Source organism: Aquarana catesbeiana, linkage group LG01, assembly GCF_042186555.1.
Source record: "Aquarana catesbeiana isolate 2022-GZ linkage group LG01, ASM4218655v1, whole genome shotgun sequence".
NCBI lineage: Eukaryota > Metazoa > Chordata > Amphibia > Anura > Ranidae > Aquarana > Aquarana catesbeiana.
This window is the reverse complement of record NC_133324.1, coordinates 509,601,310-509,626,740: the sequence shown is the minus strand read 5'-3', so window position 1 is coordinate 509,626,740 and position 25,431 is coordinate 509,601,310.

Below are 25,431 nucleotides of genomic sequence, written 5' to 3'. Positions count from 1 at the left end.
GTTGGAATGTCCAAGTACGTCCCATGCGCAGCTTCCTGGCTGATGAATGCAAATGTTCCTCCAGTATTTTTTGATAACATACTGCATTCATCTTGCCAACAGTTTTGACCAAATTTCCTGTGCCTTTGTAGCTCACACATCCCCAAAACATCAGCGATCCACCTCCGTACCTTTCATCATAGGCCTTGTTGACTCCTCTCCAAATGTAGCGTTTATGGTTGTTGGCCAAAAATGACTTTGTGCCAGAAGGTTTGAGGCTTGTCTCTGTGCTGTTTGGTGTATTGTAAGCAGGATACTTTGTGGCATTTGCGTAGTAATGGCTTTCTTTTGGTGACTCGAGCATGCAGCCCATCTTTCTTCAAGTGCCTCCTTTATAGTGCATCTTGAAACAGCCATAGCACATGTTTTCAGAGAGTTCTGTATTTCCCCTGAAGTTATTTGTGGGTCTTTCTTTGCATCGCGAACAATTTTCCTGGCAGTTGTGGCTGAAATTTTAGTTGGTCTACCTGACCGTAGTTTGGTTTCAACAGAACCCCTCATTTTCCACTTCTTGATTAGTGTTTGAACGCTGCTGATTGGCATTCTCAATTCCTTGGATATCTTTTTATATCCCTTTCCTGTTTTATACTGTTCAACTACCTTTTTCCCCACAAATCCTTTGACAATTCTTTTGCTTTCCCCATGACTCAGAATCCAGAAACAGTGCAGCACTGGATGAAAGATGCAGAGTCCCTAAACTCATTGACCTTTTATACACACACACACACACACACACACACACACACACACACACACACACTAATTACAAGCAAACAGATCACAGGTGAGGATGGTTACCTCTAATAGCCATTCAAACCCCTTTGTGTCAACTTGTGTGCATGTTATTAGGCCAAAATCACCAGGGTATGAAAACTTTTGATCAGGATCATTTGGGTAGTTTCTGTTGCCATTATGATTTAAAGAGTAAACACAGTTGATTGATAATAAATGGCTTCAGCCAAACACTAACCATGAGTAAAATGGTTGTCTGAAAAATGGCCAAGAAATCATAAATTCTGCCAGGATATGTGAACTTATGAGCACAGCTGTATACACACACACATATATACATACACATACAGTGGGGCAAAAAAGTATTTAGTCAGCCACCAATTGTGCAAGTTCTCCCACTTAAAAAGATGAGAGAGGCCTGTAATTGTCATCATAGGTATACCTCAACTATGAGAGACAAAATGTGGAAACAAATCCAGACAATCACATTGTCTAATTTTTGAAAGAATTTATTTGCAAATTATGGTGGAAAATAAGTATTTGGTTACCTACAAACAAGCAAGATTTCTGGCTCTCACAGACCTGTATCTTATTCTTTAAGAGGCTCTTCTGTCCTCCACTCATTACCTGTATTAATGGCACCTGTTTGAACTTGTTATCAGTATAAAAGACACCTGTCCACAACCTCAAACAGTCACACTCCAAACTCCACTATGGTGAAGACCAAAGAGCTGTCGAATGACACCAGAAACAAAATTGTAGACCTGCACCAGGCTGGGAAGACTGAATCTGCAATAGGCAAGCAGCTTGGTGTGAAGAAATCAACTGTGGGAGCAATAATTAGAAAATGGAAGACATACAAGACCACTGATAATCTCCCTCGATCTGGGGCTCCACACAAGATCTCACCCCGTGGGGTCAAAATGATCACAAGAACAGAACCACACGGGGGACCTAGTGAATGACCTGCAGAGAGCTGGGACCAACGTAACAAAGGCTACCATCAGTAACACACTACGCCGCCAGGGACTCAGATCCTGCAGTGCCAGACGTGTCCCCCTGCTTAAGCCAGTATGCCAGTCTGAGGTTTGCTAGAGAGCATTTGGATGATCCAGAAGGGGATTGGGAGAATGTCATATGGTCAGATGAAACCAAAGTAGAACTGTTTGGTAGAAACACAACTCGTCGTGTTTGGAGGAGAGAGAATGCTGAGTTGCAACCAAAGAACACCATACCTACTGTGAAGCATGGGGATGGCAACATCATGCTTTGGGGCTGTTTCTCTGCAAAGGGAACAGGACGATTGATCCGTGTACCTGAAAGAATGAATGGGGCCATGTATCTTGAGATTTTGAGTGCAAACCTCCTCCCATCAGCAAGGGCATTGAAGATGAAACGTGGCTGGGTCTTTCAGCATACAATGATCCCAAACACACTGCCCGGGCAACGAAGGAGTGGCTTCGTAAGAAGCATTTCAAGGTCCTGGAGTGGCCTAGCCAGTCTCCAGATCTCAACCCCATAGAAAACCTTTGGTGGGAGTTGAAAGTCGGTGTTGCCCATAGACAGCCCCAAAACATCACTGCTCTAGAGGAGATCTGCATGGAGGGATGGGCCAACATAACAGCAACAGTGTGTGACAACCTTGTGAAGACTTACAGAAAACGTTTGACCTCTGTCATTGCCAACAAAGGATATATAACAAAGTATTGAGATGAACTTTTGATATTGACCAAATACTTAATTTATTTGCAAATTATGGTGGAAAATATTTAAAAAATCAGACAATGTAATTGTCTGGATTTGTTTCCACATTTTGTCTCTCATAGTGGAGGCATACCTATGATGACAATTACAGGCCTCTCTCATCTTTTTAAGTGGGAGAACTTGCACAATTGGTGGCTGACTACATAGTTACATAGTACATAGTAGGTGAGGTTGAAAAAAGACACAAGTCCATCAAGTCCAACCTATGTGTGTGATTATGTGTCAGTATTACATTACATATCCCTGTATATTGCGGTCATTCAGGTGATTATCTAATAGTTTCTTGAAGCTATCAATGCTCCCCGCTGAGACCACCGCCTGTGGAAGGGAATTCCTCATCCTTGCCGCTCTTACAGTAAAGAACCCTCTACGTAGTTTAAGGTTAAACCTCTTTTCTTCTAATTGTAATGAGTGGCCACGAGTCTTATTAAACTCTCTTCTGCGAAAAAGTTTTATCCCTATTGTGGGGTCACCAGTACAGTATTTGTAAATTGAAATCATATCCCCTCTCAAGCGTCTCTTCTCCAGAGAGAATAAGTTCAGTGCTCGCAACCTTTCCTCATAACTAAGATCCTCCAGACCCTTTATTAGCTTTGTTGCCCTTCTTTGTACTCGCTCCATTTCCAGTACGTCCCTCCTGAGGACTGGTGCCCAGAACTGGACAGCATACTCCAGGTGCGGGCGGACCAGAGTCTTGTAGAGCGGGAGAATTATCGTTTTATCTCTGCAGTTGATCCCCCTTTTAATGCATGCCAATATTCTGTTTGCTTAATTAGCAGCAGCTTGGCATTGCATGCCATTGCTGAGCCTATCATCCACTAGGACCCCCAGGTCCTTTTCCATCCTAGATTCCCCCAGAGGTTCTCCCCCCAGTGTATAGATTGCATTCATATTTTTGCCACCCAAATGCATTATTTTACATTTTTCTACATTGAACCTCATTTGCCATGTAGTCGCCCACCCCATTAATTTGTTCAGGTCTTTTTGCAAGATTTCCACATCCTGCAGAGAAGTTATTGCCCTGCTTAGCTTAGTATCGTCTGCAAATACAGAGATTGAACTGTTTATCCCATCCTCCAGGTCGTTTATGAACAAATTAAATAGGATTGGTCCCAGCACAGAACCCTGGGGAACCCCACTACCCACCCCTGACCATTCTGAGTACTCCCCATTTATCACCACCCTCTGAACACGCCCTTGTAGCCAGTTTTCAATCCATGTACTCACCCTATGGTCCATGCCAACGCACCTTATTTTGTACAGTAAACGTTTATGGGGAACTGTGTCAAATGCTTTTGCAAAATCCAGATACACCACGTCTACGGGCCTTCCTTTATCTAGATGGCAACTCACCTCCTCATAGAAGGTTAATAGATTGGTTTGGCAAGAACGATTCTTCATGAATCCATGCTGATTACTGCTAATGATATCATTCTTATTACTAAAATCTTGTATATAGTCCCTTATCATCCCCTCCAAGAGTTTACATACTATTGATGTTAGGCTAACTGGTCTGTAATTCCCAGGGATGTTTTTTGGGCCCTTTTTAAATATTGGTGCTACATTGGCTTTTCTCCAATCAGCTGGTACCATTCCAGTCAATAGACTGTCTGTAAAAATTAGGAACAACGGTCTGGCAATCACCTGACTGAGTTCCCTAAGTACCCTCGGATGCAAGCCATCTGGTTCCGGTGATTTATTAATGTTAAGTTTCTCAAGTCTAATTTTAATTCCGTCCTCTGTTAACCATGTAGGTGCTTCCTGTGTTGTGTCATGAGGATAAACACTGCAGTTTTGGTTACTGAAGCCCCCCAATTTACTCGTGAAGACTGAGGAGAATAAATTCAATACCTTTGCCATCTCCCCATCCTTTGTAACCAGATGTCCTTCCTCATTCTTTATGGGGCCAATATGGTCTGTCCTCCCTTTTTTACTGTTTACATACTTAAAGAATTTCTTGGGATTTTTTTTGCTCTCCTCCGCTATGTGTCTTTCATGTTCTATCTTAGCCATCCTAATTGCACCCTTACATTTCTTATTGCATTCTTTATAAAATCTGAATGCTGTGGATGATCCCTCAACCTTGTATTTTTTGAAGGCCTTCTCCTTTGCTTTTATATGCATTTTTACATTGGAGTTAAGCCATCCAGGATGTTCGTTCGCTCTTTTAAATTTATTACCCAATGGGATACATTGGCTAATGCCCTTATTTAATATGCTATTAAAGCAAACCCATCTCTCCTCCGTATTCTTTGTTCCTAATATTTTATCCCAATTTATGCCTTTTAGCAAAGTTTGTAGTTTAGGGAAGTTGGCTCTTTTGAAATTCAGTGTCTTTGTGTTCCCTTCATGTCTCCTATTTGTGTGATTTATACTGAAACTAATTGACCTATGATCGCTGTTACCTAAATTGCCCTGTATTTCCACATCTGTTATCAGGTCTGTATTGTTGGTAATCAGTAGATCTAGTAATGTTTTATTTCTAGTTGGTGCGTCTACCATCTGACCCATAAAATTGTCCTGCAAGACACTAAGGAACTGGCGAGCCTTAAATGAATGCGCGGTTCCCTCCGCCCAGTCTATGTCTGGATAATTAAAATCCCCCATTATGATAACACTTCCCATCCTTGCTGCTAATCCAATTTGTGATAGGAGATCCGTCTCCACTTCCTCCCTCAGGTTAGGGGGCCTATAGCATACTCCCAGTATTATTTTCCCCTTAGCTTCATCCCTTTGGAGCTCTACCCATAAAGATTCCACCTCCTCCCTAGCCCCCTCAGTGATGTCATCTCTCACATTCACTTGTACATTATTCTTGATATATAGGCATACCCCTCCCCCTTTTTTACCCTCTCTATCCTTGCGGTATAGGGTATACCCTTGAATGTTTGCCAGCCAATCATGAGAGCTGTTAAACCAGGTCTCTGAAATTCCCACAAAATCCAAATCCTCCTTGTACAACAGTATCTCTAGTTCACCCATCTTGTCCGCCAGACTCCTGGCATTGGTGAACATGCCACATAGTTTAGACCGGTCGCATATTGTCCTCGTATTGGGTGTTTCAAGATTGCAACTTGGACTTGCTACTATACTCACCTTGTGTTTTTGTGCTTTGGTTAACCTACCACTAATGTCCCCAATACTACCCTCTGGAATATCTTCCGCGCTGGCTATCACTGTCTCTGGACCCTCCCCCCCATCGCCTAGTTTAAAAACCCCTCTAACTTTTTGGCCATCTTCATTCCCAGCAGACTAAATACTTTTTGCCCACTGTATATATATACTCACATCTATACACATAGGGATATAAACGTAATTAACCACTTGCCGACCGGGCCATAGCCAAATGACGGCTACAGAGCAGTCGGATAACTCTGGGAGGGCGTACTATGACGACCTCCCAGAATCGTGCTACCGTGCGCCCCCTGGAGTGCGCACCCGGGAATGCCCATGACCGTCGGGTCTCCCAGACCCGGTCTGTCACGGATCGGGGTAAAGGGCCAATACCAGCGGCCCTTTACCATGTGATCGCGCCATCCAATGATGGCTGGAGCATGTCTGGTTCGGCTCCTCCCCTCTCTTCACACCGATCAGTAAAGCGTGTGAGGAGAGGGGGAGAGCCGGGTGCAGCAGCACTGTGGGCTGGATCTGAAGTTCCCACAGCGCTGATCTGTGCTCATACAAGTTTCATCTATCCATCCATCCCTGGGCTCATCCATTCACATTCATGGCTCATCCATCTCCATTCATGGCTCATTCATGCTCACCCATCCCCATCCATGGCTCATCCATGCCACATCAGTTCTCGTCCATGCCACATTAGTGCTCATTTGTGCCACATCGGTACTCATCAGTGCTCATCCGTGCCACATCAGTTCTCATATGTACCACATCCATGCCACTACAGTGCCTCACAAAAGTGTAATGGGTAGTCAAATTAGATTTGAAATTTATGTCCCTAGAACACCTGATGGTGCTCCCTGCATGTTGGGCCTCTGTATGTGGCCAGGCTGTGTAAAAGTCTCACACATGTAGTATCGCCATACTCGGGACAAGTAGCAGAATGTATTTTGGGGTGTCATTTTTGCTATGTGTTAGAAATATCTTATAAATGAACAACTTTGTGTAAAAAAATAAATAAATAATGCGTTTTCATTTTTTTCCCACATTTTCCAAAAACTTGTGGAAAAAAAAATGACATGTTCAAAAGACTCATTATGCCTCATAGAATGTACCTTGGGTGTTTTCTTTCCAAAATGGGGTCATTTTTTTGGGCATTTCCATTGTCCTAGTGCTCCAGGACCTTCAAAAGTGTAAGAGGTAGTCAAGAAATTATGTGTAGTTTATGCTCCTAGAACATCGAATGGTGCTCCCTGCATGTTGGGCCTCTGTATGTGGCCAGGCTGTGTAAAAGTTGCACTGCAGACAATGAATGATGACCAGACACCTCCTTAGGCCATTGGGGGATATAGTGTTAAAACTAAATTTTCAATAAGTCTCTCTGGAGCACAATGCCTTGAAACGTTTGCCCTGCGGCAGGGACCGTGTGATGGATTCAATCACAAACACTGAGTACACTGGGATCATTGTGATGTTGCAAAAGACAATGTCTGGATACCCTGAATTTGGGGAGGCCTTTCTCCACATTCCTATGAAGCTCTTCAAATCTTGCTCAAAGTGGTCTGACAGCCCTACCCACGTACTGCATACCATAAGAGCATTGTATGCTGTACACTACAAAGGAGGTGGAGCAGGTATAAAAACCTTCAATGGGGTAAGGGTGGCCCTGTGACTCATCACTTGGTGACATGGCGAGTCCCATAAGTGTAGTCCAAGCTGGTGCAGTGGCTAGCACAAGTAGTATCCCACAACCACCAAGAATTAGAACACAGGCCCATAGAACCCATAGAGTCCTTCCTGATGTGCTTGCACGTGCAGATTGGCAGCCCACAGATTCTGCAGCACCCATACTTCCCCCTATTCATTGCCCAACCTAAAATTCAGGTGGAAAGAGCAAATTTAACTACTCCCCTTGATTTTTTTGAGCTGTTTTTCACAGAAGATCTGTATCAATTGATTGTGGACAAAAGCAATTTTTATGCCAAGCCATTTATCGTTGTGAACCCAAATACGTTTCTTGCCAGATGATTCGAATGGAAACCTATTACGGTTTCCAAGTTTAAAACTTTTTTGGGCCTAACCCTCAACATGGGCATTACTAAAGAATGCGTCAGTCATATTGATCCACAGACCCGATTCATATGCCTGTGTTCTCTGCTGCCATGGCCAGGCATAGATATGAGAATATAAAGCGATTTATGTATTTCAACAACACTACACTCTGTTGTCCTCGGCGTGGACAATAATTATACCAGCATGCCACTTTTTAGACACCTTTTAGATCTTGGAATTGGCTCATATGGCACAGTGGGACCTAATCGCAGAGGCTTCCTCCAACAGCTTGTAAATACCTGACTTAGAAAGGGGGAGAAAGCCTGCTTGAGAAATAATGAATTGCTTGAAGTGAAGCGGAAGGACAAACGGGATGTTTTTGTCCTGTCTTCCATTCACGCAGGCACATCAGTCCAAATTACAATGGCATCTGTTGCCTCTCTGTGTCCATGACTACAATCTTAACATAGGAGGGGTGGACTACAATGACCAGATGATGAAGCCGTACTTTGTTTCCTGTAAAGACAGAAGCTGATACAAGAAAGTGACTGCAAATTTATTTAAATTGGCTCTGTTCAACACTTTTGTACTTTATAAAGCGTCAGGAAGAAGTGGATCCTTCCTAAAAATTCAGGAAGAGATCACTGTGTTTTTGTATCCAGAAGGTGCTGTGGCCCAAACTCCCAATCCAGAGGCAGCTGCATGAGAGGCATTTTCAGGATGCCATTCCTGGTACCATGACCCAAAAGTTACCCTAAAAAAAGATGTCTGTAGTAGACACGGAATAAGAAAAGATGCCCGCTTTTTCTGTCCCTCTTGTCCTGGCAAACCTAGTCTCTGCCTCAAGAATTGCTTCCGTCCATTAGTATAAGGCACAGCATGGCACAGTCTAGGGTACACCTTCACACAGAGAATTGAAAGATATTAGTCAGGAAACTGGCTATCACATTTTGAGAGACCCTAGCCTGGAAAGTTTACAGCTTATAAGTTCCGAAAAAGTTAAAAAAATAAATCACAAATCGTCGTTTTGTTCAGCTCTTACTGTGTTTGTTTTATTGTTAACCGTTTGCTTTGCAGGAACACCATTCAGCTGCAGCTCTGATAAGTTTATTACGACAGCAATTGATTGTTACTCTCAGAATATACAGTATACATCAGCGCTTGCAGCACGTCTGGAGATTTATCATCCTTCGGCCCCTCTACGCTTCCTGCTGAAACCACTGCTTGTAGAAGAGAATTCCACATTCTTACTGCTCTTACTGTAAAGAACCCTCTACGCTGTTTCGGGTTAAATAGCTTTTTCTCTAATTTTAGCGAATGGCCACGAGTCTTTTTAAATGCCCTTTTGCAGAAAAGTTTTATCCCTATTGTGGGGTCACCAGTATGGTATTTGTACATTGAAATCATGTCCCCTCTCAGGCATCCCTTCTCCATAGAGAAAAAGTTCAGCGCTTGTAATCTTTCCTCAGAACTAAGATCCTCCAGTCCCTTTATTAGCTTTATTGCCCTTCTCTCCATTTCCAGCACATCCTTTCTGAGGACCAGAGCCCAGAACTGGATGGCCTACTCTAGGTATGGCCAGACAAGAGTCTTGTAGAGTGGGAGAATTATCGTTTTATCTCTGGTGTTAATTCCCTTTTTAAGGCATGCCAATATTCTATTGGCTTTGCTTGCAGCAGCTTGGCATTGCATGCCGTTGCTGCGCCCATCATCTACTAGGACCCCCAGGTCCTTTTCCATCCTAGAAAGGGAAGGACACAAGGAAGGGAAGGGAGTGCTGCTCACCCCTATTGTTTAAGACAAAAAAGGAAAAGATTCCCCAAGTGGGGTTTTTAGGCAGCGCAAAGGAGGTGATAGGCCAATGTATGTAAAAATAGATTAATTTTATTATACAAAAAAAAGCTTCAACACACTGGTTAAAAAATGAGCTCCAATACAGAGTGTTTACAAATCTCCTGACACTCAACACATACAATGTAAGCACGTATTCATAACAACATTGTGCATGTATTGACAGTATTAGAAATGTAGACCTGACGCGTTTCGACCTATAGATTCCAGGTCTTCTTCAAAGGTCAATCTGCTAAAATTTGTACAACAAAGGTGCATATGTCAGAAAAATAATTAATTATATAGATTTCAAAAACAGGTATACCATATATTAACATGACATAATTACCCAATGATGAGTGTCCTATAGCGAGACGCTTTCTGTAAAAGGAGTCCCCTTAAAATCAAAAGATTGCCTGTTCACTTTCCCCTAGAGATCCCATGGCACCACCGCTGCAGCCTCCAATCCCAGGGGAAGGTCCTAAAGATGTGGCTTACGAGAGATCACACAATGAGGCGCCCCCTATCTGTAAGCACGGACTCCGCGGCCAGTCAGGTGGGGAGGACACCTGCAGCAACAACCCAGGAAGAAAAAGATGATTTGGAAAAGTATGCATTATATGCACTCCAAAGTTGAGTCTAGAGAATATAGCCATATATCAGCCCAGTTGTAAGGTACCATGGATACATGTGTACACCCATTGAACAGGTCAGAGCCTTGTTGTGCTGGGTGTATATGTGTGTGTAAAAACAACGCACATATATATATATATATATACATGTCCATACATATAGTTTGTAATTAAACTTTTATCATGGAGAATATCTCTAGGTGTATGCATAAAGTATATCAGAGTGGAAGAAGAAGGGATTAATTTTGTAAAAACACCTCAACCATGTAGGTGAGGGGTATAAATAAACTAGTCAATGCAGATGGTGGGAAGTGACAATAGGGGGTGAAGTGTTGAAAAAAGTGTGGGAGCAACAAACCGTGGGTCCCTGGTGTGGGCAGCAAAGGTGGGTGGAGAGTGAACACGCAGAAAGTGTCGTGCAGTACCAAAATGGGTGATAAGTGAATAAAAATGGAGAAAAAGTAGTGAAAAAGTACCCACAAGCCAAGTCAATAAAGTGTATTACCTAATGAAGAGGTGAAGATAATATGTAAAGGCCGCACTGTGTTGCCCTATATGCTTACAATCGTTTGTGACCTGACCCGGGATTGGCCACAGCCTTGAACTGGGCTCAATAGACGCCCGTCCAAGTTGACATTTAGCAAGTCTGAAAATAAAAAGTAAGGAAATATTGTATACATTCAAGCATTTAAATGCATATAAGGTCATTGTAATAGACCGAGTATCCTGTAAGGGACAGCAACAGAGCGAAAACATATTATCATAGTGTGTACTTACAGAGTGAAACTGCAAGGGAAACCACCAACCAGACGGAAAGATTCTCAGTGTGATATGGAGAAGGATGAGAGGGTATATATGCCCTTGATTTGGGGCGTGTATCTAACGAGGGTTGATTGGAGACAGGTACAGACGCCTCCCCCATCTGATAGGACCGATCATGGGAGACCGTGCTAGGGGGCATGGCAGCCAAATGGCAGCCTCGTGTGGCCTCCCCGGCGTTCGGGGCGGGTCGAAACTCCGTCACCTGACGTCATCGCCATCGCAATCGCGTGACGCTTCCGCATCACGCGCGGGGCCCCGCGCATGCGCAGTGAGCGGAAACGTCCGGGGATGTCCCCGAACGCCGCCGGCAAGGAGGGAATCCCCAACGTGGTAGCCAGGACCAGCCTGGGTATCCAATGGGGAAAGGGGGGAGGAGGGGCCGGCGATGCCGGTGACCCTCCCACCCCCCTACCTTGCCGGGAAGACACATCTGGGGAAAAAGAACCCTGGTATGAGGGCAGCAGCAGCAGTCATGATGACGGCTCTTGTGAGGGGGGGGCGAACAAGGCATGGGGGAAACACAAGGCTCAATTGATGTACAAGATTGAGAAGGAAGATACATATGGACTGACGGTCCATCGCATATATGGACACATCATCCTATATTGATACATACATTAATTGGCAGAAAAAATTATTATACATGAGATATCCATATGTGTAGAGTCAATTCACATGCCTAGGTATATGAGAAGCAAAACACATATTTAAAGCAAAAACAAAAAAAGGGACAACAATAAAATATAAAAATATACAAAAAGAAAAGAATAAAAAAAAAAATCAATACATAAATGTCGTAAATGCCGTTAGGCTACCAGGGGGGAAGGGGGAAGGGGAGAAAAGCACAAAAGAATATTTGAAGATGGAACAGGGGGAAGACCCATAATAGGCAAGATTACTCTATGTTGCCTACAGGGAGCCAAGAGGGCTTTACTGAGTCTTGCCCGAAACAAACCCTTTTAGGAACGGGGCAAATGAGATAGCCTCATTTAATCCCGGGGGCGAGGTGGCATTTAATTTAAATATCCACCTCTGTTCGTGTTGCAACAGGATTTTGTTCCAATCACCCCCTCGATTTGGTATATGTACCCGATCGAGGGCGGTGAAGGACACTTTTGGCATTCTATAGTTGTGTACTGACACTACATGTCGGCCTAATGGTAGATAATGGTTGCCAATCTGCATGTGATAAATGTGCTTAGACATGCGGCGATGGAATTCCTGCTTGGTCTTGCCAACATAATAAGCACCACACTCACATGACATAAGATATACAATACCTCGTGTTTGGCAATTAGTGAAGTGTTTGGGCTTGAATAATGCCCCATTTGGAAGACGGAAGGTTTTATCACGTCTGATGTATTGGCAAGATGAACAGTGTCCGCAGGGAAAAGACCCCAAAATTGAACAGTGTTTGGATCTTTTTTGTTCATCCTTGAACTCACTTTGAACCAGTTTATCTCTTAGCGACATTGTGCGCTTATAGGTAATTGATGGTCTATTAGAGATAAAGTTGCGGACCTTCGAATCGTTCATCAATATAGGCCAATGTTTTTGAATGATATTGCTGACCACCTGATGTTGCCTAGAGAAGCGTAGAATGATCCTGGTAGGGCCGGTGTTGGGGCCCTCCATTGACCTTTTTTTGGAAAGAAGTTCAGACCGGGATTGTGCAGCCGCTCTGTTATATGCCTTCCGTAGGCAAGAGCGGCTGTAACCTCGTGCCAGCAATCTAGTTTGTAAATTGTAGGCTTCCTGTTTGAAGAGAGCATCATCCGAACAGTTCCTGCGTAGGCGCAGGTACTGTCCATATGGAATTGACCTCTTCAAAACTGTAGGGTGAAAGCTCTCGGCGTGCAACACTGTGTTGCCAGCCGTGCTTTTTCGAAAAAGAGTGCTTGAGATCTTATTGTCAGGGGTGCGTTCCAACTTGACATCCAAAAATGTCATTTGATCACGATCATAAGTCGTGGTAAATTTTAGATTGTATTTATTCTGATTGATACAGTTCAAAAATTGGAGTAGCATTCCCTCAGAGCCCTCCCAGATGATGAGGACGTCATCGATGTACCGTAACCACAAAGATATGTGGCCCGTGTACACCGTGAGGTCCCCATCATCTAGGAGGGCCTTCTCCCACTCCCCCAGGTACAGGTTGGCGTAGGCCGGGGCGCAACAAGTGCCCATGGCCACGCCCTGCACCTGGAGGTAGTGGGAGTTGTTGAAACAAAAAAAGTTGTGGTGCAGGATATAGTCGAGTCCATCAATGATGAACTCATTCAATGCCTCATCATATTTTTGGTCTCGATGCAATAGCGCCCGCACAGCAGCGATCCCCTGAGTGTGGGAGATCGAGCTGTACAGGGCCTCGACGTCGATAGCCACCAAAAACGAATCCGCTGAGAGAGTAAGCCCTTCAATTGATTGTAACAGGTGTATTGTGTCCTTCAAGAACGAGGGCATACTCAAAACAAAGGGCTGCAAGAAGGAGTCAATAACTCGGCTCAGGTTTTCCGATATACCCCCATTCCCAGAGACAATTGGTCGTCCGGGAGGGTCTATCTGACTTTTGTGTATCTTGGGCAAGCTATAAAATGTTGCCACCCTTGGGTGTTTAATCCAGATGAACTCGTATTGGTCCTTAGTAATTACTCCTTTTTCAAATGCTGATTGAATCATTTTGTAAAATTCAATGTAGGAGGCTTGTATGAGTCTAATGGGAATGGTTTTGTACCATTCACCATTATCAAGAATGTTTTGACACATACGTACGTAGTCCTCATTGTTCATCAGGACTACGTTGCCTCCCTTATCGGATGGTTTGATTGTAATTTTAGTGTTATTGCATAGGGAGTCAAGGGCTTGGGATTCTTTTATGGCTAAGTTTTGAGGGCGTACGTTTTTATTATGTTGGAGCTTTAGAAGATCTCTTAATGTTTGTTTGACAAAAATCTCTATGCTAGGATTCAGGTTGAGGGGAGGGAATTTTGCAGACGGTTTTTTGAAACGTATGAGGGGATTCTTTGTAGATTCATTGGCAGTGGAGAGTAAAGTCTCCAAATCAATTTGGTCAATGAGATCTAAGGTGTTACTTTCTTGAAAGAGAAGGGTTAAGTCCCGTAGGGCCTTGAACTCTCTCATACTGAAGCTGGCCCAATCAGTTGTATCGATGTTCTCATCTACTTTTGCATGGAGGCTCTTAAGTAGTAGCCGCCGTGCAAAGAGATGCAGGTCAGTGATCACTTCAAAGATGTCAAGGTTGTCTTGTGGGCAAAAAGTCAGGCCGCGTGACAGTACACTAATTTCTGCTGTAGATAAAGGATAGGAGGACAGATTAATTACACTGAGGGATTCTGATGTCCCCTCGTGACAAAGGCGTCCAAATTTCCTGTTCCCCTGTTTGTCTGGGGTAGGGGAGGTCCCCGTGTCGGGTTTAAAGGACTCTGAGGTCCAATTTTCGGGCGCCCTAGTGTTTGATTTGTATGAATAGTATTCGTAGGAGTATTCAAAAGTGGAAGATCTGTTTCGCTCGTTCCTATGGTTGAGCTATCAGATCTAAAGTTGGAAAATATGGGTTGTTCAATCGCGGGGGTGTCATGTACCTCCTCCACATTGGTATCCACAATACGTTTTTTCCTATCTTGCTCGGGTGAGCCCCTGTTGTTCCGATTTTTTTTAAACTTCCCAGGTCCCTTAAGGGATCCCTTTTGATTCTGAATGGGAGCAGATTTATCGTTGGGTTTGGATGCATTATTTGTATTCTTTTTATTGTTCGTGTTCCTGGGTTGTTGTTGTAGTGTATGTTGTTTGTTTTTTAAATTTCGCGAAATATGAGTGTTCCATTTATATGCCCGCCCATCTGTAAATGCCGATTTGTCCCTCCAGAATTTTGTCTCTTTTTTCTGTAAGATGCCCCTATTATAGGCTGACAGGCTATCCCGAAGGTTCACCTGCAGCTCCAAGAGGAGGGCATGCTGTGCATAGGGTTTTAAGGCTACTTCTATATGGTTGATTTCTACATCTAATGATGCTATTTGTTTATTATACTCTCGGGTGAGGATGGCCATCATCTCCCGAGAGCATGCATCAAGATTGGCCTCCCATTCGTTTTTAAGGTCGGCACTAATTTGATCCAGGTTAGGAAACACCTGGATCCGTAGTCCCAGGGAGGGCCCCAACACCGGCCCTACCAGGATTATTCTACGCTTCTCTAGGCAACATCAGGTGGTCAGCAATATCATTCAAAAACATTGGCCTATATTGATGAACGATTCGAAGGTCCGCAACTTTATCTCTAATAGACCATCAATTACCTATAAGCGCGCAATGTCGCTAAGAGATAAACTGGTTCAAAGTGAGTTCAAGGATGAACAAAAAAGATCCAAACACTGTTCAATTTGGGGTCTTTTCCCTGCGGACACTGTTCATCTTGCCAATACATCAGACGTGATAAAACCTTCCGTCTTCCAAATGGGGCATTATTCAAGCCCAAACACTTCACTAATTGCCAAACACGAGGTATTGTATATCTTATGTCATGTGAGTGTGGTGCTTATTATGTTGGCAAGACCAAGCAGGAATTCCATCGCCGCATGTCTAAGCACATTTATCACATGCAGATTGGCAACCATTATCTACCATTAGGCCGACAGGTAGTGTCAGTACACAACTATAGAATGCCAAAAGTGTCCTTCACCGCCCTCGATCGGGTACATATACCAAATCGAGGGGGTGATTGGAACAAAATCCTGTTGCAACACGAACAGAGGTGGATATTTAAATTAAATGCCACCTCACCCCCGGGATTAAATGAGGCTATCTCATTTGCCCCGTTCCTAAAAGGGTTTGTTTCGGGCAAGACTCAGTAAAGCCCTCTTGGCCCCCTGTAGGCAACATAGAGTAATCTTGCCTATTATGGGTCTTCCCCCTGTTCCATCTTCAAATATTCTTTTGTGCTTTTCTCCCCTTCCCCCTTCCCCCCTGGTAGCCTAACGGCATTTACGACATTTATGTATTGATTTTTTTTTTTTATTCTTTTCTTTTTGTATATTTTTATATTTTATTGTTGTCCCTTTTTTTGTTTTTGCTTTAAATATGTGTTTTGCTTCTCATATACCTAGGCATGTGAATTGACTCTACACATATGGATATCTCATGTATAATAATTTTTTCTGCCAATTAATGTATGTATCAATATAGGATGATGTGTCCATATATGCGATGGACCGTCAGTCCATATGTATCTTCCTTCTCAATCTTGTACATCAATTGAGCCTTGTGTTTCCCCCATGCCTTGTTCGCCCCCCCCTCACAAGAGCCGTCATCATGACTGCTGCTGCTGCCCTCATACCAGGGTTCTTTTTCCCCAGATGTGTCTTCCCGGCAAGGTAGGGGGGTGGGAGGGTCACCGGCATCGCCGGCCCCTCCTCCCCCCTTTCCCCATTGGATACCCAGGCTGGTCCTGGCTACCACGTTGGGGATTCCCTCCTTGCCGGCGGCGTTCAAGGACATCCCCGGACGTTTCCGCTCACTGCGCATGCGCGGGGCCCCGCGCGTGATGCGGAAGCGTCACGCGATTGCGATGGCGATGACGTCAGGTGACGGAGTTTCGACCCGCCCCGAACGCCGGGGAGGCCACACGAGGCTGCCATTTGGCTGCCATGCCCCCTAGCACGGTCTCCCATGATCGGTCCTATCAGATGGGGGAGGCGTCTGTACCTGTCTCCAATCAACCCTCGTTAGATACACGCCCCAAATCAAGGGCATATATACCCTCTCATCCTTCTCCATATCACACTGAGAATCTTTCCGTCTGGTTGGTGGTTTCCCTTGCAGTTTCACTCTGTAAGTACACACTATGATAATATGTTTTCGCTCTGTTGCTGTCCCTTACAGGATACTCGGTCTATTACAATGACCTTATATGCATTTAAATGCTTGAATGTATACAATATTTCCTTACTTTTTATTTTCAGACTTGCTAAATGTCAACTTGGACGGGCGTCTATTGAGCCCAGTTCAAGGCTGTGGCCAATCCCGGGTCAGGTCACAAACGATTGTAAGCATATAGGGCAACACAGTGCGGCCTTTACATATTATCTTCACCTCTTCATTAGGTAATACACTTTATTGACTTGGCTTGTGGGTACTTTTTCACTACTTTTTCTCCATTTTTATTCACTTATCACCCATTTTGGTACTGCACGACACTTTCTGCGTGTTCACTCTCCACCCACCTTTGCTGCCCACACCAGGGACCCACGGTTTGTTGCTCCCACACTTTTTTCAACACTTCACCCCCTATTGTCACTTCCCACCATCTGCATTGACTAGTTTATTTATACCCCTCACCTACATGGTTGAGGTGTTTTTACAAAATTAATTCCTTCTTCTTCCACTCTGATATACTTTATGCATACACCTAGAGATATTCTCCATGATAAAAGTTTAATTACAAACTATATGTATGGACATGTGTATATATATATATATATGTGTGCATATACATATGTGTGTTGTTTTTACACACACATATACACCCAGCACAACAAGGCTCTGACCTGTTCGATGGGTGTACACATGTATCCATGGTACCTTACAACTGGGCTGATATATGGCTATATTCTCTAGACTCAACTTTGGAGTGCATATAATGCATACTTTTCCAAATCATCTTTTTCTTCCTGGGTTGTTGCTGCAGGTGTCCTCCCCACCTGACTGGCCGCGGAGTCCGTGCTTACAGATAGGGGGCGCCTCATTGTGTGATCTCTCGTAAGCCACATCTTTAGGACCTTCCCCTGGGATTGGAGGCTGCAGCGGTGGTGCCATGGGATCTCTAGGGGAAAGTGAACAGGCAATCTTTTGATTTTAAGGGGACTCCTTTTACAGAAATCGTCTCGCTATAGGACACTCATCATTGGGTAATTGTGTCATGTTAATATATGGTATACCTGTTTTTGAAATCTATATAATTAATTATTTTTCTGACATATGCACCTTTGTTGTACAAATTTTAGCAGACTGACCTTTGAAGAAGACCTGGAATCTATAGGTCGAAACGCGTCAGATCTACATTTCTAATACTGTCAATACATGCACAATGTTGTTATGAATACGTGCTTACATTGTATGTGTTGAGTGTCAGGAGATTTGTAAACACTCTGTATTGGAGCTCATTTTTTAACCAGTGTGTTGAAGCTATTTTTGTATAATATCTATTTTTACATACATTGGCCTATCACCTCCTTTGCGCTGCCTAAAAACCCCACTTGGGGAATCTTTTCCTTTTTTGTCTTTTCCATCCTAGAGTCCTCCCCAGAGGTTCTCCCCTAGTGAGTAGATTATGCATTTAGGTGGTAAAAACATAAATGCAATTTTAAATTTGTCTACATTAAATCATTTGCCATGTAGTTGCCCACCCCATTAATTTGTTCAAATCTTCTTGCAAGGTTACCACATCCTGCTGAGAAGCTATTGCCCCACTTAGCATAGTCTGCAACTACTGAGATTAAGCTGTTTATCCCATCCTCCAGGTCATTTATGAATAAATTAAATAGGACTGGTCCCAGGACAGAACCCTGAGGGACCCCACTTTCCACATTGGACCACTCTGAATACTCCCCATTTATCACTACCCTCTGAACTCGCCCTTGTAGCCAGTTTTCAATGGTACTCACCCTTTGGTCCATGTCGACAGACCTTAGCTGGTATAGCAAACGTTTGTGGGGAACTGTATCAAATGTCTTTGCAAAAAATCCAGATGGACAACATCTACGGGCTTTCCTTCATCTAGATGGCAGCTCAGCTCCTCATAGAAGGTTAATAGATTTGTTTGGCAAGAATGATTCTTCATGAATCCATGCCGATTACTGCTAACGATACCGTTTTCATAACTAAAATGTTGCATACAGGGCAGCCATCAGATATTTTTGGGCCCCTTACACAGCTTTAGACCTGGGCCTCCCCCCACGAGCCCGACCACCAACATTCTCCAGGGCTTGCCCACGGGCCATCCTACCGAATCCGCACACCCCACCTGTACACACTCTGCCCCCTCAATCCTGTATATATGTCAGCCCCCTTACACACACCTGGATATAGGTCAGTCCCCCCCACACATAAGTAGATATGTCAGCCCCCTCACACCTGTATATATGCTGCCCCCCCCCCCCCCCCACACACACACCTGTATATATGTCAGCCCCCCCCCCAGGCTGGTGCTCAAAAATTTTTAGGGGGGGGGTGCAAACTGAAAAATTCAGAAAAAAAAAATCAAAAACGCTGACACTGTGCCCCATCAAATGCAGCCACTGTGCCCATTTAAAAGTAAACACTGTAACCCCCCTGCACACTCGCTGTCTGCCTGGCCCTTAGCCTCGGTAGGGCAGCAGGTGTCGGTGGCGAGCTGTGTCCTCCATGTGTCTCCTCTCCTCCTCCTGATTGGTTAAAATGACAGGCGCTGTGATTGGATGCCTATCAGGTGACGGATAACACACCCACGCTTCCTTTTCGGCAGGGAGGTGATTCAGTGTTAGAAAAGTGAATATTCATTCGCTGTTCTAACACACCTGGGTGAACTACGATCGCAATGCTCTGCGCTCGCAGTTCACCTTTTTTGAAGCCTATGACTCTAATCAGGTGCTTCAAAAATACACGCCGGTCACTGTAATTTAGGTGCCCAGCCTCCGAAAAGGGGCCGGACACCTCAATAGAGGGTGGCTACAGCGGCCATGGATAGATTCATGCAATGCATGAATCTATCCATGTTATATAGAGATGGGTGACTGGAGAGAGGGGGCAGTCGCACTGCCACTGCCTGTATATATGCCAGCCCCCCCACACACTCTATATATGTCAGCCCCACACATACACAAATCTGTAACCACACAAGGATTTAGCCCCTCCCTGTACACAAACAGCCCCCCTCCCTTTCCTTCACAGCCCCTACTTGTAAAGAATTTCTTCCTACCTGGTCCCAGCTCGTTTTTACAAAGCTGACATGTTGCTGACACAGAAAAGCCCAGTACATGAGGGGTGTACATGCACATAGTAGCCAGAGGTGGCAGTAAAGAGCTTGATGTCTGAGCTCAATGCCACAGAGAGCACACGCTGTGAGATAATTTCTGTACTGTACAGCACAGATCCCCTTCACCCATCCTGACTTCTTCTGGCCCGGGCAGGCACCTTACAGTTGTAACGGCTGTACCCCCAATGGCAGTCCTGCTTGCATATAGTCCCTTATCATCCCCTCCAAGAGCTTTCATACTATTGATGTTAGGCTAACTGGTCTGTAGATCCTAGGGATAGCTCTTGATCCTTTTTTAAAGATTGCTGCTACATTGGCTTTTCTCCAATCAGCTGGTACCATATATACACACACACACACACACACACACACACACACACACACCACTCCTCCACATAGGCAGAGCTGTGCTGTAACAAGTCAAGCTCTTTGCCATTCTATTTATAGCAACCTCCCTGGACACAAATTTCAGGCTGGTTTTATTTCGGTTGATGGAGAACTGTCAGGAGTTATCATGCTGATAACAGAGCAACAAAACAGCAGAAAGACACAGGACTCGGGGCTTTGGAGAGAGATAACAAAACACTACAGATATAGGTGCTTAGGTCAAATTTCATGAATCAGGTTAACATCCACTTTAACCGTTGTTTGCTTTGCAGTAATGCCATGCAGCAATGATCTGTCTATTCTGACAGCAGCAGGGTGTGCTTTCAAAATATATACATCAGCGCTTGCAACAATGGTGGAGGAGATTTTTCAGGCGCAGTTAAAAAGAAAAAAACCCACGTATATGCCCAAGCATGAGGTGCTTGGGGTGGCTAGTGGGCGAATCACCCCATGCTTCAGCATATATTTTTTTTTGCAGATTTCTTCATCCACATTGATCAATATGATTGGAGGAATCTGGTAGGTTCCTTCATTCAGCCCATTGACCGACCGGAAGAAAAAAAAACAACACGAACATTATATATACAGTGGGGAAAATAATTATTTGATCTTTTATACACATTACGAGTTGTCATTAGGAGCACCTTCCTAACAAGACTAATCTGTACTACATGCTGTAGCCAGTCTGTGGGAGCCAGAATTATTGTTGGTTGGCAGGGGATCAAATACTAATTTTACTCACTGAACTGCAACTCAAATTATAACATTTGTATCGTGTGTTTTTTCTGGATTTTTGGTTGATTTCCTGTCTGTCATTTAAAATACACCTATGATGGACCGGATGCCGTTGTGAGAGGGAGTGTGTGCGAGCTCTCTCCTAGCTCCGGCCTACATGCTGCTCAGCACTGTTCCCGGTGACCCAGCCCATCCTGCCATCTAGCCTGCTGCCAGTTTATTGGCTATTCGACCTGCCTCCCAGCCTCCGATGTTCGCTCCCTGCCTTCGTCGGCCGCTGTGACCGGCCAGCTGCACCTCACCCTCACCGCTGCACCGCGCTGTCGTGTACCGGCCTGGGCCCTGCCTGGCTCGCTTCTCGTACGGGCCGCGCTGTGGGCCCCCCCGTGGTAGCGGGATTGGTCGCCTAGCAACGCCCGGGGATCTCGCGAGAGCTGTGAGAGCCGCCTGTGATCCGAGCCAGGAACCTGGGAGTCTCAGCCAAAGCGCCCTGCTTCAGCTCCAGTATCGACTCCGACCTCCCTCCCCTCGCATCAGCCACAGCCACAGCTACAGTAGCAGACACCAGCCAACGGCAAACAGTCATCAGACGCAGGTGGAGAGAGCTGTCTCGAAGCACTTTCAGGACAGGTACGAGTGCTTTGCAGGCTTAGCTTAAAAAGCCTGGGGGTTGTAGAGGAGGACTTTTATAGTACCTTGTAAAGATTATACTCTGCCATATTCCATGCTATACACCTTTTACAGTAGCTGGTAAATGAGTCTCGGAAAATGTAAAAGAAGGAGAGGCAGGGGGAGTGAGGGAAGAGGAGCGCAGAGTGCAGCGAGGAGTGTAAAGAAGTAAGGAAAGCGGCGGTTGAAGAGGGAAGGCAAGAAGGGAAAAGAAAGAAAGAAAGAAAGTAAAGCGAAGTCCAATTAAGTCCCATCCGGGGCCCTAAGACTGTCACGGTTACCCCAGAGGGCGTGCTGCAGGGGGGGCGATTGTAGTAGCCTTTGGACACATCGCACAGTAGATAAGGGGCAAGCCACTGCTGGAACCACTCTTTTTTTCAGTATCTCCAATGATGACCAGGAAAAAGGGAGAGGAGCCCCAATAGTTAAACGAAAATACAACAACACAGGCAACCCGCTCTGTCAAGGATAGGGGGGCCCCGGCAGCGTCAGCCCCCCTAGCGGTGACAGCTGCAGCAAAATTGGAAAAGTTTGCGCATACCCCTGCTCATACCTCCGTTAAAGGCAATCAGCCCCCTCATGAGAAGACACAGACAGGGCCACCTGGGGAGCGGAAAAGCGTGGGCAGAATGTCAGCAGCTCCAGCTGTATTACCGGTTGGTACTAAAACCGCATTAAATAAAAAAAGCCCAGAGATAGCCCCCTTGGAGAAAGTAACTGTATCAATCAGCGGTGCCTCAGCTGGTCCTACCATAGCACCTGAACCAGAACCCACATTAAAGGAGGTACTAGCTGCAGTGAACTCATGTAAGGGGACTTTGAATGACCTGTGTGACCAACTGGGGGGCCTCAAGGTAGAACTACGCTCTATGAGCCAGGAGCTTCAGAAGGTACTAGAAAGGACTGCCCTTATAGAAGAAAGACTGAGCCAACTTGAGGATACGGTGTTTCCGATACAGCGGGAATTTAAGAATATACAAACGCAGTTTGAAATGTATAGAAATAAAATGGACGAAATGGAGAATAGAATGCGCAGATGCAATGTTAGGGTCTTGGGTCTCCCTGAGGGAAGTGAAGGTCCCTGTCCTGAAGATTACATGGAAAATCTGCTTAGAGGCTTCTTTGGGTCTGATATATTCTCACCTTACTTTGCCATCGAGAGGGCGCTTCGAATCCCCACTAGGCCTACAGCATCGGGGGGACGCCCTAGACCAATGATTCTTAAGCTGCTCTGCTATAAGGACAAGGTGGCGTTAATGCAAAAATCAAGAGAGAAAGGAGATATCTCCCACAATGGCAGCAGGATTTCACTGTACCCCGACTTCTCCCCGGAATTGCAAAAAAAAAGGGCAGGCTTTCTGGAGGTGAAGCGTGCTTTGCGGTCCCATAAAATTCCATATGCCCTACTATATCCAGCGCGATTGAGGGTAGAAGTTTCGGGGTCAGTTTACTTTTTTGATGCAGCTGATAAGGCCTCAGCATGGCTGGAAGACCACAAAGTGAACTTATAATCCTAGGAAATCAGGAGAGCTGCAAAAGAGGAGAATGAAGAGGGCAAATTAAAATGTCGTAGTATTAAAAGATGGATGGTGGGACGGGGCTGGGGGGCTGGGGGAGGGTTTATTATTCTCTTGTTATTCAGGGTGGGCCGGAGGTGGTGGGGAGAGCGGGTTGAAGAATTTGTGAAAGGTTTAAATGTGGGATGGTACACGATTAAGGTTGTGGGGTGTTTTGTTTTTTTCTTTTGTCCTACTACTTTAGGGTTCTCCCTAAGGGTGATGATATAAAGATAGGGAGGGGGGGGGGGGGGGCAGGAGGAGGTTAATGGGAGGGTATGGTTGGTATTAGGTGTGATAGGGAGGCATGGGGTAGAATGGGTCACAATAAAAGCCCCTAGGGCCAGCCGAAATAGGCATGGGTGGGTTAAGGGAAAGTCACTAGATAAAGAGTTAATTAGTCCCCATGCGGGACTTAAACACATTAATAAACTGAACTAGGGGGGGAGGGAGGGTAATAATTTAAATAAGGGTTTATGTTATTTACTTACGCATGCGGAAAGAATGAGTGTAGTGGGAGCTTGGGGGGGTCAGGGGGGGAGGGGTTTCTCCCTTCTCCCTCTTCTCCACATGCCCCTAAAATATTGTTCCAGCACTGTTGGTAGGCCTAGGAATCAGAGTAGAGCCATAATAAACGTTAAGAAGCTCGGCGCCCTGGGGTGGGATTTAGAAAGTGGCATATGCTGTATACCTTACGACATGGTTGTTTTTTATTCTCCTGCTAAAAACTTTTTTTTTGTTGTTTTTTTTTATTGATGCTTAGTGTGATTGGAATAGGTTCATGGAACGTCAGGGGATTGGGCGATCCCAATAAGAGATCTGCTGTATTATCTGAGTTGGAGGCCCAGGGTGTTGATCTGCTCTGCTTGCAGGAGACGCATCTAACAAACGAAACTAGGACAAAATTGGGGGGTAGGAAATTTCAATCGCAATTTCATGCTGTTTACTCCTCCTATTCGAGAGGAGTAAGCATATTGATTAAAAAAGGGGTGTCGTTTACCTGCAGGAGTGCGCGGATCGACACGCTGGGCTGCTATATTTTTTTACACTGCCTACTAGACGGTAGAGAATTTGTTATTGCAAATATATATATTCCTCCTCCTAGCAAGTTGGAAATTCTATACTATCTGTTAGAATATATGGAGAACAAGACAGGGATCCCATTGATCCTGGTTGGGGACTTTAACACAGTCCTTGATAGTCGGCAGGATAGACTTTCATCTAGTACCCGGACAGGGAGGGCAACGGAGGGGAGGCTTAAGCAGTTTCTAGAAGAAGTGGGGTGGTGCGACTTATGGAGAATCCGCAACCCAAACGCTAGACAATATTCTTGCTACTCAGGGACGCACTGCACACTATCTCGAATAGACCTAGCCATAGGCAATAAGGAAGCGTTTCCCATAGTACATAAAATAGATTACGGCCCAAGGGGATTATCAGACCATTCACCCTTAAAACTGCTGTTATGCACCGGGGATAGACAGATATATAGGCCTTGGTCAGTAAATCCAGTATGGTTGGAGGTAATAGGGAACATGGAAGAAATTTCTACTGGCCTAAAGGAGTTCATATTGAGCAACTCGGGCACAGCGGCAGGGGGGGTGGTATGGGACGCTCTAAGGCCTGATTCACACCTATGCATTTTTAGTGCTTTTTGCATTTTGCAGATTTGCACTACAAAATGTGTTCCATAGGAAACCATGTTAAATGGACTGTAGTGCAAATCTGCAAAATGCAAAAAGCACAAAAAATGCATAGGTGTGAATCCAGCCTAAAGGCCTTTCTTAGAGGGCTCCTAATCCAGCAAATAGCAAGGGCAAAGCGAAAAACAAAAACGCAGGAGGACCGCATCAGAAAGGAGGTTATAGACCTGGAAAGACAGTATGTTCTGTGCCCTACTATAGAGCTAAGGGAGTTATGGGTTAAGAAACAGCAGGAATACAAAGCGGTAACAATGAGAAAGGCTGAAAATAAAAGGCTTTTCCAGAGGCGGAGATTTTTTGAGGAGGGGGAAAGAGTGGGCCGTATGCTCGCTGTAGTGGCTAGCACCAACTCCCCGTCCTCAACA